General features: G+C 37.2%; 1 non-coding gene across 1 annotated transcript; it reads left to right on the plus strand.

The window, feature by feature from the left end:
* The first annotated feature begins 672 nt into the window (after positions 1–672).
* On the plus strand, positions 673–775 carry LOC128194863 (small nucleolar RNA R71). Its single transcript, XR_008246312.1, has one exon. It is a non-coding gene; the product is annotated as a small nucleolar RNA R71 (small nucleolar RNA).
* Positions 776–9,766: the final 8,991 nt, after the last annotated feature.

A 9,766-nucleotide genomic window follows, 5' to 3' on the forward strand; every position in this document is an offset into this window, starting at 1 on the left:
AACTTCTTAGCTAATTGACCAACCTGAATCTCCAAATTCCTAAGTGAGGCTTCTGTACTTTTACGGTTGGAAATTGATACCTGCACAAACTGCTGAAGAGTTTCTTCCAGTTTTGAAGTTCTTTCTGTCAGAGAAGGTTGTTGCTGAAAGTTCTGTGGAGGTGGTCTATTGAAAGGAACAACTTGTCCCATACTCGGATGAGGTCTCCATCCTTGATTAAAACTTTGACGTTGATCATAATTCGTCTGAAGACCTTGATTTCCCATATAGTGTACTTCTTCATGAGACATGATTTGCACTGCACATTGACCATTATTATGATTTCCTCCGCACAATTGACAACTCTGAACCCTCTGATGTTGAAATTGAGAAACATTCTGTAGTTCTTTAGGTAGCTGAGATAACTTCTTCATTAATGTCTCAAGTTGCTGAGTCATAATCTTGTTCTGAGCTAGTAAAGCATCTTGAGTTTGAAGTTGAAGAACACCTTTTTGTTGAAATTGAGCTCTCTCACTCTGAACTTCATTATCATTTGCAGCCATATTTTCAATAAGATCATGTGCATCTTCAGGTGTCTTCCATCTAATATTACCTCTAGCTGATGCATCTAACATTAACTTTGTTTGAGATTTCAGCCCTCCAAGAAACAAATTTAACATTGTAGGCTCATCAAATCCATGAGTAGGGGTTTTTCTCAGTAGGCCTTTGAATCTATCCCATGCTTGACCTAGAGTTTCATCAGCATCTTGTTGGAAAGAAGAGATCTCCTGCTTTCCCTTATTGACTTTGGACTGAGGGAAGAACTTGTTCAGGAATTTGGCAACCACATCATCCCAGACTGTTAGACTATTCTCTAGAAAGGAATTCAGCCACATTTTTGCATTACCAGCCAATGAGAATGGAAATAAGCTGAGTCGGATTGCTTCATCTGGAACCTGGTGAATCCTCACTGTATTACAGATCTCCATGAAAGTAGCTAAGTGAGTGTATGGATTCTCGTGGGATAATCCATGAAATTGATTGTTCTGCACCAGATGAATAAGAGCTGGCTTCATCTCCATGTTAGCAGCATTCACCACTGGTCTTGCAATACTGTTGAAGTGCAGAGGTCCTGAGAAAGTATTATAATCTGCAAGAGTACGTCTTCCTTGCTCAGAACCTTCTCCAGTGCGATTATCTTCCATTTCTTCTTTTTCTTGCCCGGATGAAAAGTCCAGAATTTCTTCAGAGATAGCAGATGATTCTATGGATTCTCTACTTTGTCGCCTCCTTCTACTATTGTTCCTTCGAGCAGTTCTTTCAAATTCCGGATCGAAAAGTAGATTTTCAACCTGTTCTCTACTTCTCATACAAAACACAAACTAAAAGAAAACAATCCAAAAATACACAATCTCTACAGATGATAACAATTATGTACAAGAATTCAAATATAATCACAATAAACACTTAAACAAAAGATAGCAAAAATCAAGTAAACTAGATAAACAACAAACAATCAACGAAAACAAAAACAAATCCCCGGCAAGCGTACCGAATCGTACAAGTAATAAATCGGTAAGTCCGGAAATCGTTTTCCCAAGAGATTTGTTTTGATTCACAGATTGATTAAAGTTTACTAATTTAGCGATTAATTTTACAACACAAGTAAGATTGACATACAGATGAAATTAAAGTGGTAAAAACAGATGAATTAAAGTTCACTAGGGTTGAAATTCAAGTTCATCACTCCGGTAATCTTCTACTAACACAATTCCTTAAAATTAAGCATCGACATTCTAGGCGCATGCAGTCCCTGATCCCTCAGATGACAGTTCATAATCACTCAAACTAAATTACTAATCCCTTAGCTAATTCAGTTATCAGATTTGCCTTAAACACAATGTCACAAATGACTAAAAATTCCCTCCTATGTCTAGGACTCGAAATCCTTTAGCAGTTCTATCCTAGGTCCGCGGTCTCATACATTTCCCAATGATTTAACCGTTCAAATAGCTCAGATTCCCATCAAAAGCATGAATAATAAAGATAGAACACATAATTCAAACAAGTTCATGCATTAATAGAAAAATTACATAGAAGTTCAGAAATTTACTCTCAACCCCAGTGAAATGGAGTTTTAGCTACACATATACATCATAGAAGAGAGAAATGATGGATTGGATAGTGGAAATTGGTGATTTTCCACCATGGAAGCCCTTGGAGCAGCTGCTGCAGCGTCCCTGGTTTTCCTCCCCGTCCAGATCTGCTTCCCGTAAATTCTGGATCTGGTTTTAAAAGAGAAGCTCCAATAATTGAGTCACGGGTTCTTTATGGACGAGCGTCCAATTTCTAGACGAGCATCCAATTTCTGGACGAGCGTCCATTTTCTGGACGAGCGCCGACGAGCGTCCTATTCCTCTGGACGAGCCCCTATTCTGGACGATCGTCCTCTTCTCTGGACGAGCATCCTCTTCGGCCTCTTCTGGACGAGCGTCCTCTTCTGGACGAGCGCCCTCTACTGCGCGTTGGACGAGCGTCCTCTGCTGCGCGCTGGACGAGCGTCCTCTGCGCTCTGGACGAGCGTCCTCTGCGCTCTGATCGATGGCCGTTCCTTCTCTGTCAACGAGCGTCCGCTCGCTATGAAACGAGTGTGCGCTCGCTATGTGACGAGCGTCCGCTCACTTGGCGACGAGCGTCCGCGCATCCTTCTAAGTCGCGCCCGGTGCCCCTTTTCTCGCGCCCGGGCGCGAACCTCTATGTAAATTCACGCCCGGGCGCCCTTTTCTCGCGCCTGGGCATGAAACTCTCTGTAAACTCGCGCCCGGACGCCCTTGTCTCGCGCCCGGGCGTGAAAGTCTTTGGAAAATCGGCAGAACAGCGCCACTGAGCCTGGTCCAAGTCTTTGATATTATCCAATCCTTATTTTTCATCAAAATAGACAACAAAAGCATCAAAAAACATTTAAACAGTCAAAATTATACTTATATCAACAATTATATACTTTTCATGAGAATTAACACTAAAACTTAGTCAAAAGCACAACAATTTAAGCAACAAAAACAAGTAAAGTTTACACCTATCACTGGGCTAACAAGAAAATTAGTTTTTCTGGATCACAAAATCCATGAGTTAAGAGAATTATAACAACACAATTGTTCTGAGTTTTTCCCAAATTGCTTTTGCATTGAGCTTTGCCTTTCTTTTCTTTTCTTTCTCTTTTTCTTTTCACATTCTTATTTCTTAGCTTTTAGCTCAATGCTTTTCCTTTTTCATGCTTTCTCAATAACCCCAAACTTGAACATTTATCAATACCACATAAGATTTTCTACTTAACTCAAGGTAAAGCTTTTCAACAAGGTTTTTCAATTATGTTCAAGGCTAAGGGTTCAAAGGATAGAACACAAAGTGTTCTCTTTTAGTGGGCTAACTTCATGAATTTGGCCAATAAAAAGGTTCCAACAAATGGCCTTGATCATATGATGCAAAACAAGCAATTGATTCAATCATAGAAAACCTGGGAAAAATCATTCATGCTTTCAAAGTAATAACATTCAATCAATACAAAACTCTGGAGCTCAAAACCTCACATATAAGCTCATTCATATTTGACATACACATCCTGCTTAATCTCACAATGACAATCATAGTATCCTGCATTTGTTCACAAAGCTTGTGAATCACCTGTATAAGCATTTTGTGTGCACATCTATCTCAACACCAATCAGTCAATAATCATCATCAAGCATTACTTATCACACAATCACAATCAATAGCAAACCATCATAACAAACCAGGTTTCCAATAGAGTACATCAACCTTAATCTAAAACAAATAAGTGAATAATAAAACAAATCCTGCTCTAGTGCTTTGAAAAACTCAGCCCCATAAATGATGCTCTCTCCCAACCCCAAACTTAGATGGAAAACTAGTGAGCAAGTGAGTGAAAGGAAGATTTTCTCAAGAGGGGTGAGGGAAAAGTTGTAGAAAACCTTGAAAAATTATGTAGGAGTATGTGCAGAAAAAAATCTAAAAAGAGAGGCCAAGGCGCAGCTTAGGGTATAAAATACCCCTAATGGGCTCAGGTTCCGCTGAGGGGCAACCCAAGCCCCTTCTGTGACACTACCGCTCAGCGGCACTTGCGGGAAGTGCTCTCCTTCTTAGCTTGACCTAAATGCATCCTAAACATACCCTTTACTGGCTCCCTGCAATAAAATTCTCAAATCACTCATATACAACCCTATTATACAACTAAAGCAGGATCAAAACAAGAATTATACAGAAAAATTAATCAACTGGGTTGCCTCCCAGGTAGCGCTTGTTTAACGTCACGAGCCTGACCCAAAATCCTCCAGCACCCTTCAGTAGATGGAAATCTTTCTTACCAACACCCATCAGCAGGTGTATACAAACATAGTATCCTTCAGTAGATACTCTTCCGCCTAACATCCATCAGTAGATGTAAACCCTGTAACAAACTTATAACAAAAACAAAAATACCCAAAAGTTCAAAATTACATCACCAAAACAAAAATTAAAAAGTTCTTAAATCACTGGGTTGCCTCTCAGCAAGCGCTCTTTTAACGTCACTAGCTTGACCCAAGCTCATGTTCTTTCTTCTTTTTTTTTCTTTCTACTGAACTTCTTCAGAAATTTGATCAAACCAGGAACCTGTTGCAATGTCTCAATCAGAGGAACTTTAATCTCCAATTTCTTGAAGATTTCCATAAAGCACTTAAATTTCTTTTCCTTCCTATGATTCTTCTTTAGATGAGGATGGGATTTTTCATATGATTTCTTCTTCTTTCCTCTCATCTTCTTTTTCTTCCTTTTTCTCTCCCTAAATTTTCTCTTTTTCTTTTCTCTTATTTTTTCTTCCCTTTTCTTTTTCTTTTCAAATTCTTTATTTTCACACAAATTTTCTTTCTCTCTTCTCTCTCAACCACTTCTTTCTCTTTTTCTTCATCTTTATTTTTCTCACTCAACTCTTCTTTCTCTTTTCTCTCTATCTTTTCCTCATCTCCCTCTAATTTGTTCTCATAAAAAATATTGTCACTTTCAGTGACAATGGTTTGCCCTTCCTCCTTAAGGTTAACTTCAGTATTAACCTCATCATTCAGTCTCTGACTAATGTAACGAAGTTGCATCTCCATTCTTTTACATGATTCTTCAATGTTTTTCTAAGTAGCGTCAGAATTTTTTAAAAATCGTTGAAGGGTGTCCTCCAACCTATCCAAACTTCCTGATAGAAAGGGTTGTTGTTGCCATTGTTGTTGTGGTTGGTTTTCAAATTGTCCAGCAGCTTGACAAAATTGGCTTTGATCCATGCTTGAGTGAGGTTCCCACCAGTGGTTGAGATTACTTTGGTAGAATTGAGTGCCCATATAGTTAAATTCTTGACCAAATTCTTGACCAAATTGCATTCTGCAGACATTAGGCACAAAACCCTAAAAACAATTGTTAGCACAAAAAGATATAAAAGAAGGTATAAGATCAGAGATAAGAAAATAAAATAAAAACAGAACACAGAAAAATAAAAACAAAAAAAAATAAAAACAAAAAAAAAACAGAAAAATAAAATAAAATAAAATAAAATAATAACCAAAAAATAAAATAAAAACTGAAAAATATAAATAGAAAATAAAAATTCGAAATTTAAATTAAAAATTCAAAAACAAGTCAAAGATAATCAATAATCACACAAATTAACCAGTTAAACCACGAGTCCCCGGCAACGGCGCCAAAAACTTGATGACAAATTTATGATCACCAAAATATGATGTCACAAACTTGTTTTACAATCGGCAAGTATGACCGAATCGTTTCAAGTAATAACTCGGTAAGACCAAGTATCGTTCTCCCAAAGGACTCACGGCCTAGTTTAGTTATGTAATTTGTTGATTAGCTAAGACTTAAGAACGAAATAATTGGATTTTACTATGAAAAAGACGAAAATAAACATGTATGCATGAATGTTATCAATGGCTAAAGAAAAATACAAACACTTTCAATGGAATATATGGATGAGTATGTTGTTGGGGTTATCAATTTCATCTTATCCACTCTCATATATTTTAGGAATTCAACATTCAATTCATCATTGTTAATGCCACTCTCTAAATTACCTTTCAAGAAGGCTTCTCCCTAATTACGAGTTCATATGATTCCTAGCATTCCTAATAATTAGTTTTTTTAGCACAGGAGCTTAAGGCAACCAATATACTATTGGGAGAAATTCCCCGGATCTAGACTTCCCCGTACGTTCCCGTATCGACAAAATCAATAATCATGCATTGAATGAGTTAAACAAAGCAAGCATTGAGCAAAGAGGAAAAACCCTAACTAATGATGAAAGAAAGCATAGGTCTTAGATTAAGATGTAAACACAAATTCCATATATGAGAGCTTCAAAAGATTACATTGATTCCCCAACAAACATACAAGGTTTAGTTCACCATATTCATGGTGAACCTAGATGAACAATAATGAAAGAATGAAGGATAAAACCCTAGAAAGGTGAAGAGGTAGCCTAAGCATCCAAGATCCTCCTTCAAAGGGGTGGAAGAGAGAGTGTTTGCTTCGTTTTTGCCAAAGATAGTAACCCTAGGAAACCCTAAAGCTTATATACTATTCGTAAATTACAGAAAATTAGGCCCAAGCCAAAAAATAGTGCCGCTCAGCGGTAAGTGCGTGAGTGGTTTCTTCCCCTCAGCGGTGCCAACGTGAACTCCTGAGTGCCGCTCAGCGGTAAACTGCCGCTGAGCGGCAGTTGCGGCTTCTCCTTTTGCACTTTTTGATGTCTTTTCTGATTCCATCTCTCTCTTTCTTCACTTCTTTCACCAAATTCACCTTAAAACCTGCACAAAAACACTGAAATCAAGCATAAACCTGTCCAGCTCTCTTATTTCTGAAAATATGAGCAAAAGCATGATTTTAAGCTAGTTTCTAAGTGTTAAAGGTTGCTTTTAGTATCAATTTTAAGCATGAAAATAATAGTTTTTCAACTGTTATCACTTCTTCATTTGTTACACACTGCCTTAGAAGGTTATCTGCTCTAATTTTGAATAAATATGGATCATCCCAAATAAACTACTTGGCATCATGTAATTTTTTTTTTCTTTGTTCCCAATTGAGATCTTTTGGGATTACTCCTGCAGCTTTAAAACTAGCCATATCAGCAAACCACGGTCTTTGTTGGATGTACATGAGTGTTTCATCTGAGAAAGATTCTCAAATTTCAGCTTCCTTGCTTGTAACTTCACTGTTAATCAACCTGGATAAGTGATCGACAATTACATTTTCACTCCCTTTTTTGTCACAGATTTCCATATCAAACTCTTGTAGTAAAAGCACTCATTTAATCAATCATAACTTAGAATCCGGCTTGGTTAAAAAATTCTTTATAGCAGCATGATCTGTGTAGATTATCACTTTAGACCCAACAAGATACGGTCTAAATTTCTCCAAAGCATAAACAATAGCAAGAAATTCTTTTTCTATGGTGGCATAATTCAAATGGGCTTCATTCAAAACCTTGCTTGCGTAATAGATAGTATAAAATATTTTCTCTTTTCTCTAACTAAGCACAACTCCTATTGCATAATCACTGGCATCACACATTAGTTCAAAATTTTGATTCCAATCTAGAGCTACAATCACTAGGACTGACACCAATTTGCTTTTCAAAATATCAAAGGCTTTTAAACATTCTTCATTCATCATAAAAGGCACATCTTTAACTAGCAAATTACTCAACGGTTTAACAATCTTTGAGAAGTCTTTAATAAATCTTCCATAAAACCCAGCATGGCCTAAAAAACTTCTAATCCCCTTCACATTTGTCGGCGGTGGAAGCTTCTCATTGACTTCTACTTTGACTTTATCCACTTCAATCCCCCTAGCAGAAATCTTGTGACCCAACACAATTCCTTCTGTTACCATGAAATGACATTTCTCCTAATTAAGCACAAGATTCGTTTGAACACATCTCTTGAGGACAATATCCAGATTTGCCAAACACCTTTGGAAAGAATCTCCAAACACCGAAAAGTCATCCATGAAGACTTCAATACACTCTTCTATGAGATCCACAAAAATTGTCTGCATACACCTTTGAAAAGTAGTTGGAGCATTACATAACCCAAATGACATCTTCCTGTAAGCAAATACACCAAATGGACATGTAAATACCGTCTTGTCTTGATCTTTTAGATCCACCACAATTTGATTGTACCCAGAATATCCATCTAGAAAGCAATAAAAGGCCTGACCTGTCAATCTTTCGAGCATTTGATCCATAAAAGGAAGGGGAAAATGATCCTTCCTAGTAGCTTTATTTAACTTCCTATAATCAATGCACATCCTCCATCTAGTAATTGTCCTAGTAGGAACAAGCTCATTCTTCTCATTATATATTACTATCATCCCACCTTTCTTTGGCACTACCTGTATTGGACTTACCCATTCACTATCAGAGATTGGATATATAATACCAGCTTCTAGCAGCTTCAGTACTTCTTTTCTAACCACCTCCTTCATCCAAATTTAACCTTCTCTGAGGTTGAGCACATGGTCTATAATCATCTTCCATAAATATTTTATGCATGCACTAGGTTGGACTTATACCTTTGAGATTTGAGATTGACCATCCAATAGCTTCTCTGTTGGCTTTCAATATTTCTACAAACTTTTCTTCCTCTTTAGGGAGCAAAGAATTACTAATGATGACTGGTTTTGTTCCATCTTCTTCTAAGAAAACATACTTCAAATGTGATGGTAACATCTTTAGCTCCAACTTCTTTTCTTTGACTTCTTCTTTGGTATCAATCATCTCAAAATTAGCCTCCTCGACTGGGATCTCCTTCAATGTCTCCAACTCCGTCATACACTCATCAATTAATTTTTCTTCCTCATCATTCAAGTCTCACAAGAATCAATAAGAGTTTTTTCTAACGGAGAAGAACAACATAGCATCTTCTCTTGCACCATACAAACTTCATCAAGCATATCAAATTGGAAACATGCTTTATCATCTTTAGGGTGTGTCATGGCTTTGAATACACCAAAATCCACTTCTTTATCTTGAACTCTCACTTTAAGCTTGTCATTCTCCACATCAATTAAAATTCTTGCAGTCTTCATAAATGGTCTCCCAGGATAAGAGGCACATCTCCATTATGACAAAATCCACTAGAAATACAAATTTGTCTACCTTCACGAGCACATCTTAAACCACCCCATACGGGTAGTTAAGAGACCTGTCCGCTAATTGGAGTGCCATTCTAGTAGGTTTGAGTTCCAAACCTTCAATTCTTTTGAACATAGAAAGCGGCATTAAATTAATGCTAGCTCCCAAATTAATCAATGCTCTTCCAATTTCCAATTCTCCGATGGTACACGGAATGGTGAAGCTTCATGGATCTTTAAGCTCAGGAGGTAATAATTTTTGTATGATTGCACTACAATTACGTTGCACTTCAATGGTCTCCTTTTCAATGTATTTTCGTTTCTTCGTGAGGAGCTCCTTCAAAAACTTTGTATGCGAAGGCATTTGTTGCAATGCTTCAGAGAAAGGTATGGTAATCTCTAGTTTTTTAAAATCTCCATAAATTGCTCAAGATGCTTTTCTTTCTCCTTCCTTGAATAAGTCTTTGGATAAGAAAATGGTTTTTCAAACTCTTTTTCTTTTTTTCTCTCATCTACCTCTTCTTTCTTTTTTTCTTCCTCAATGCTCTCTTTTCGCTCACTTACTTCTTCCTCACTCACATTTTCTTTCTCTTTTCTCTCTGTT

Source organism: Vigna angularis, chromosome 11 (genome assembly GCF_016808095.1).
Source record: "Vigna angularis cultivar LongXiaoDou No.4 chromosome 11, ASM1680809v1, whole genome shotgun sequence".
NCBI lineage: Eukaryota > Viridiplantae > Streptophyta > Magnoliopsida > Fabales > Fabaceae > Vigna > Vigna angularis.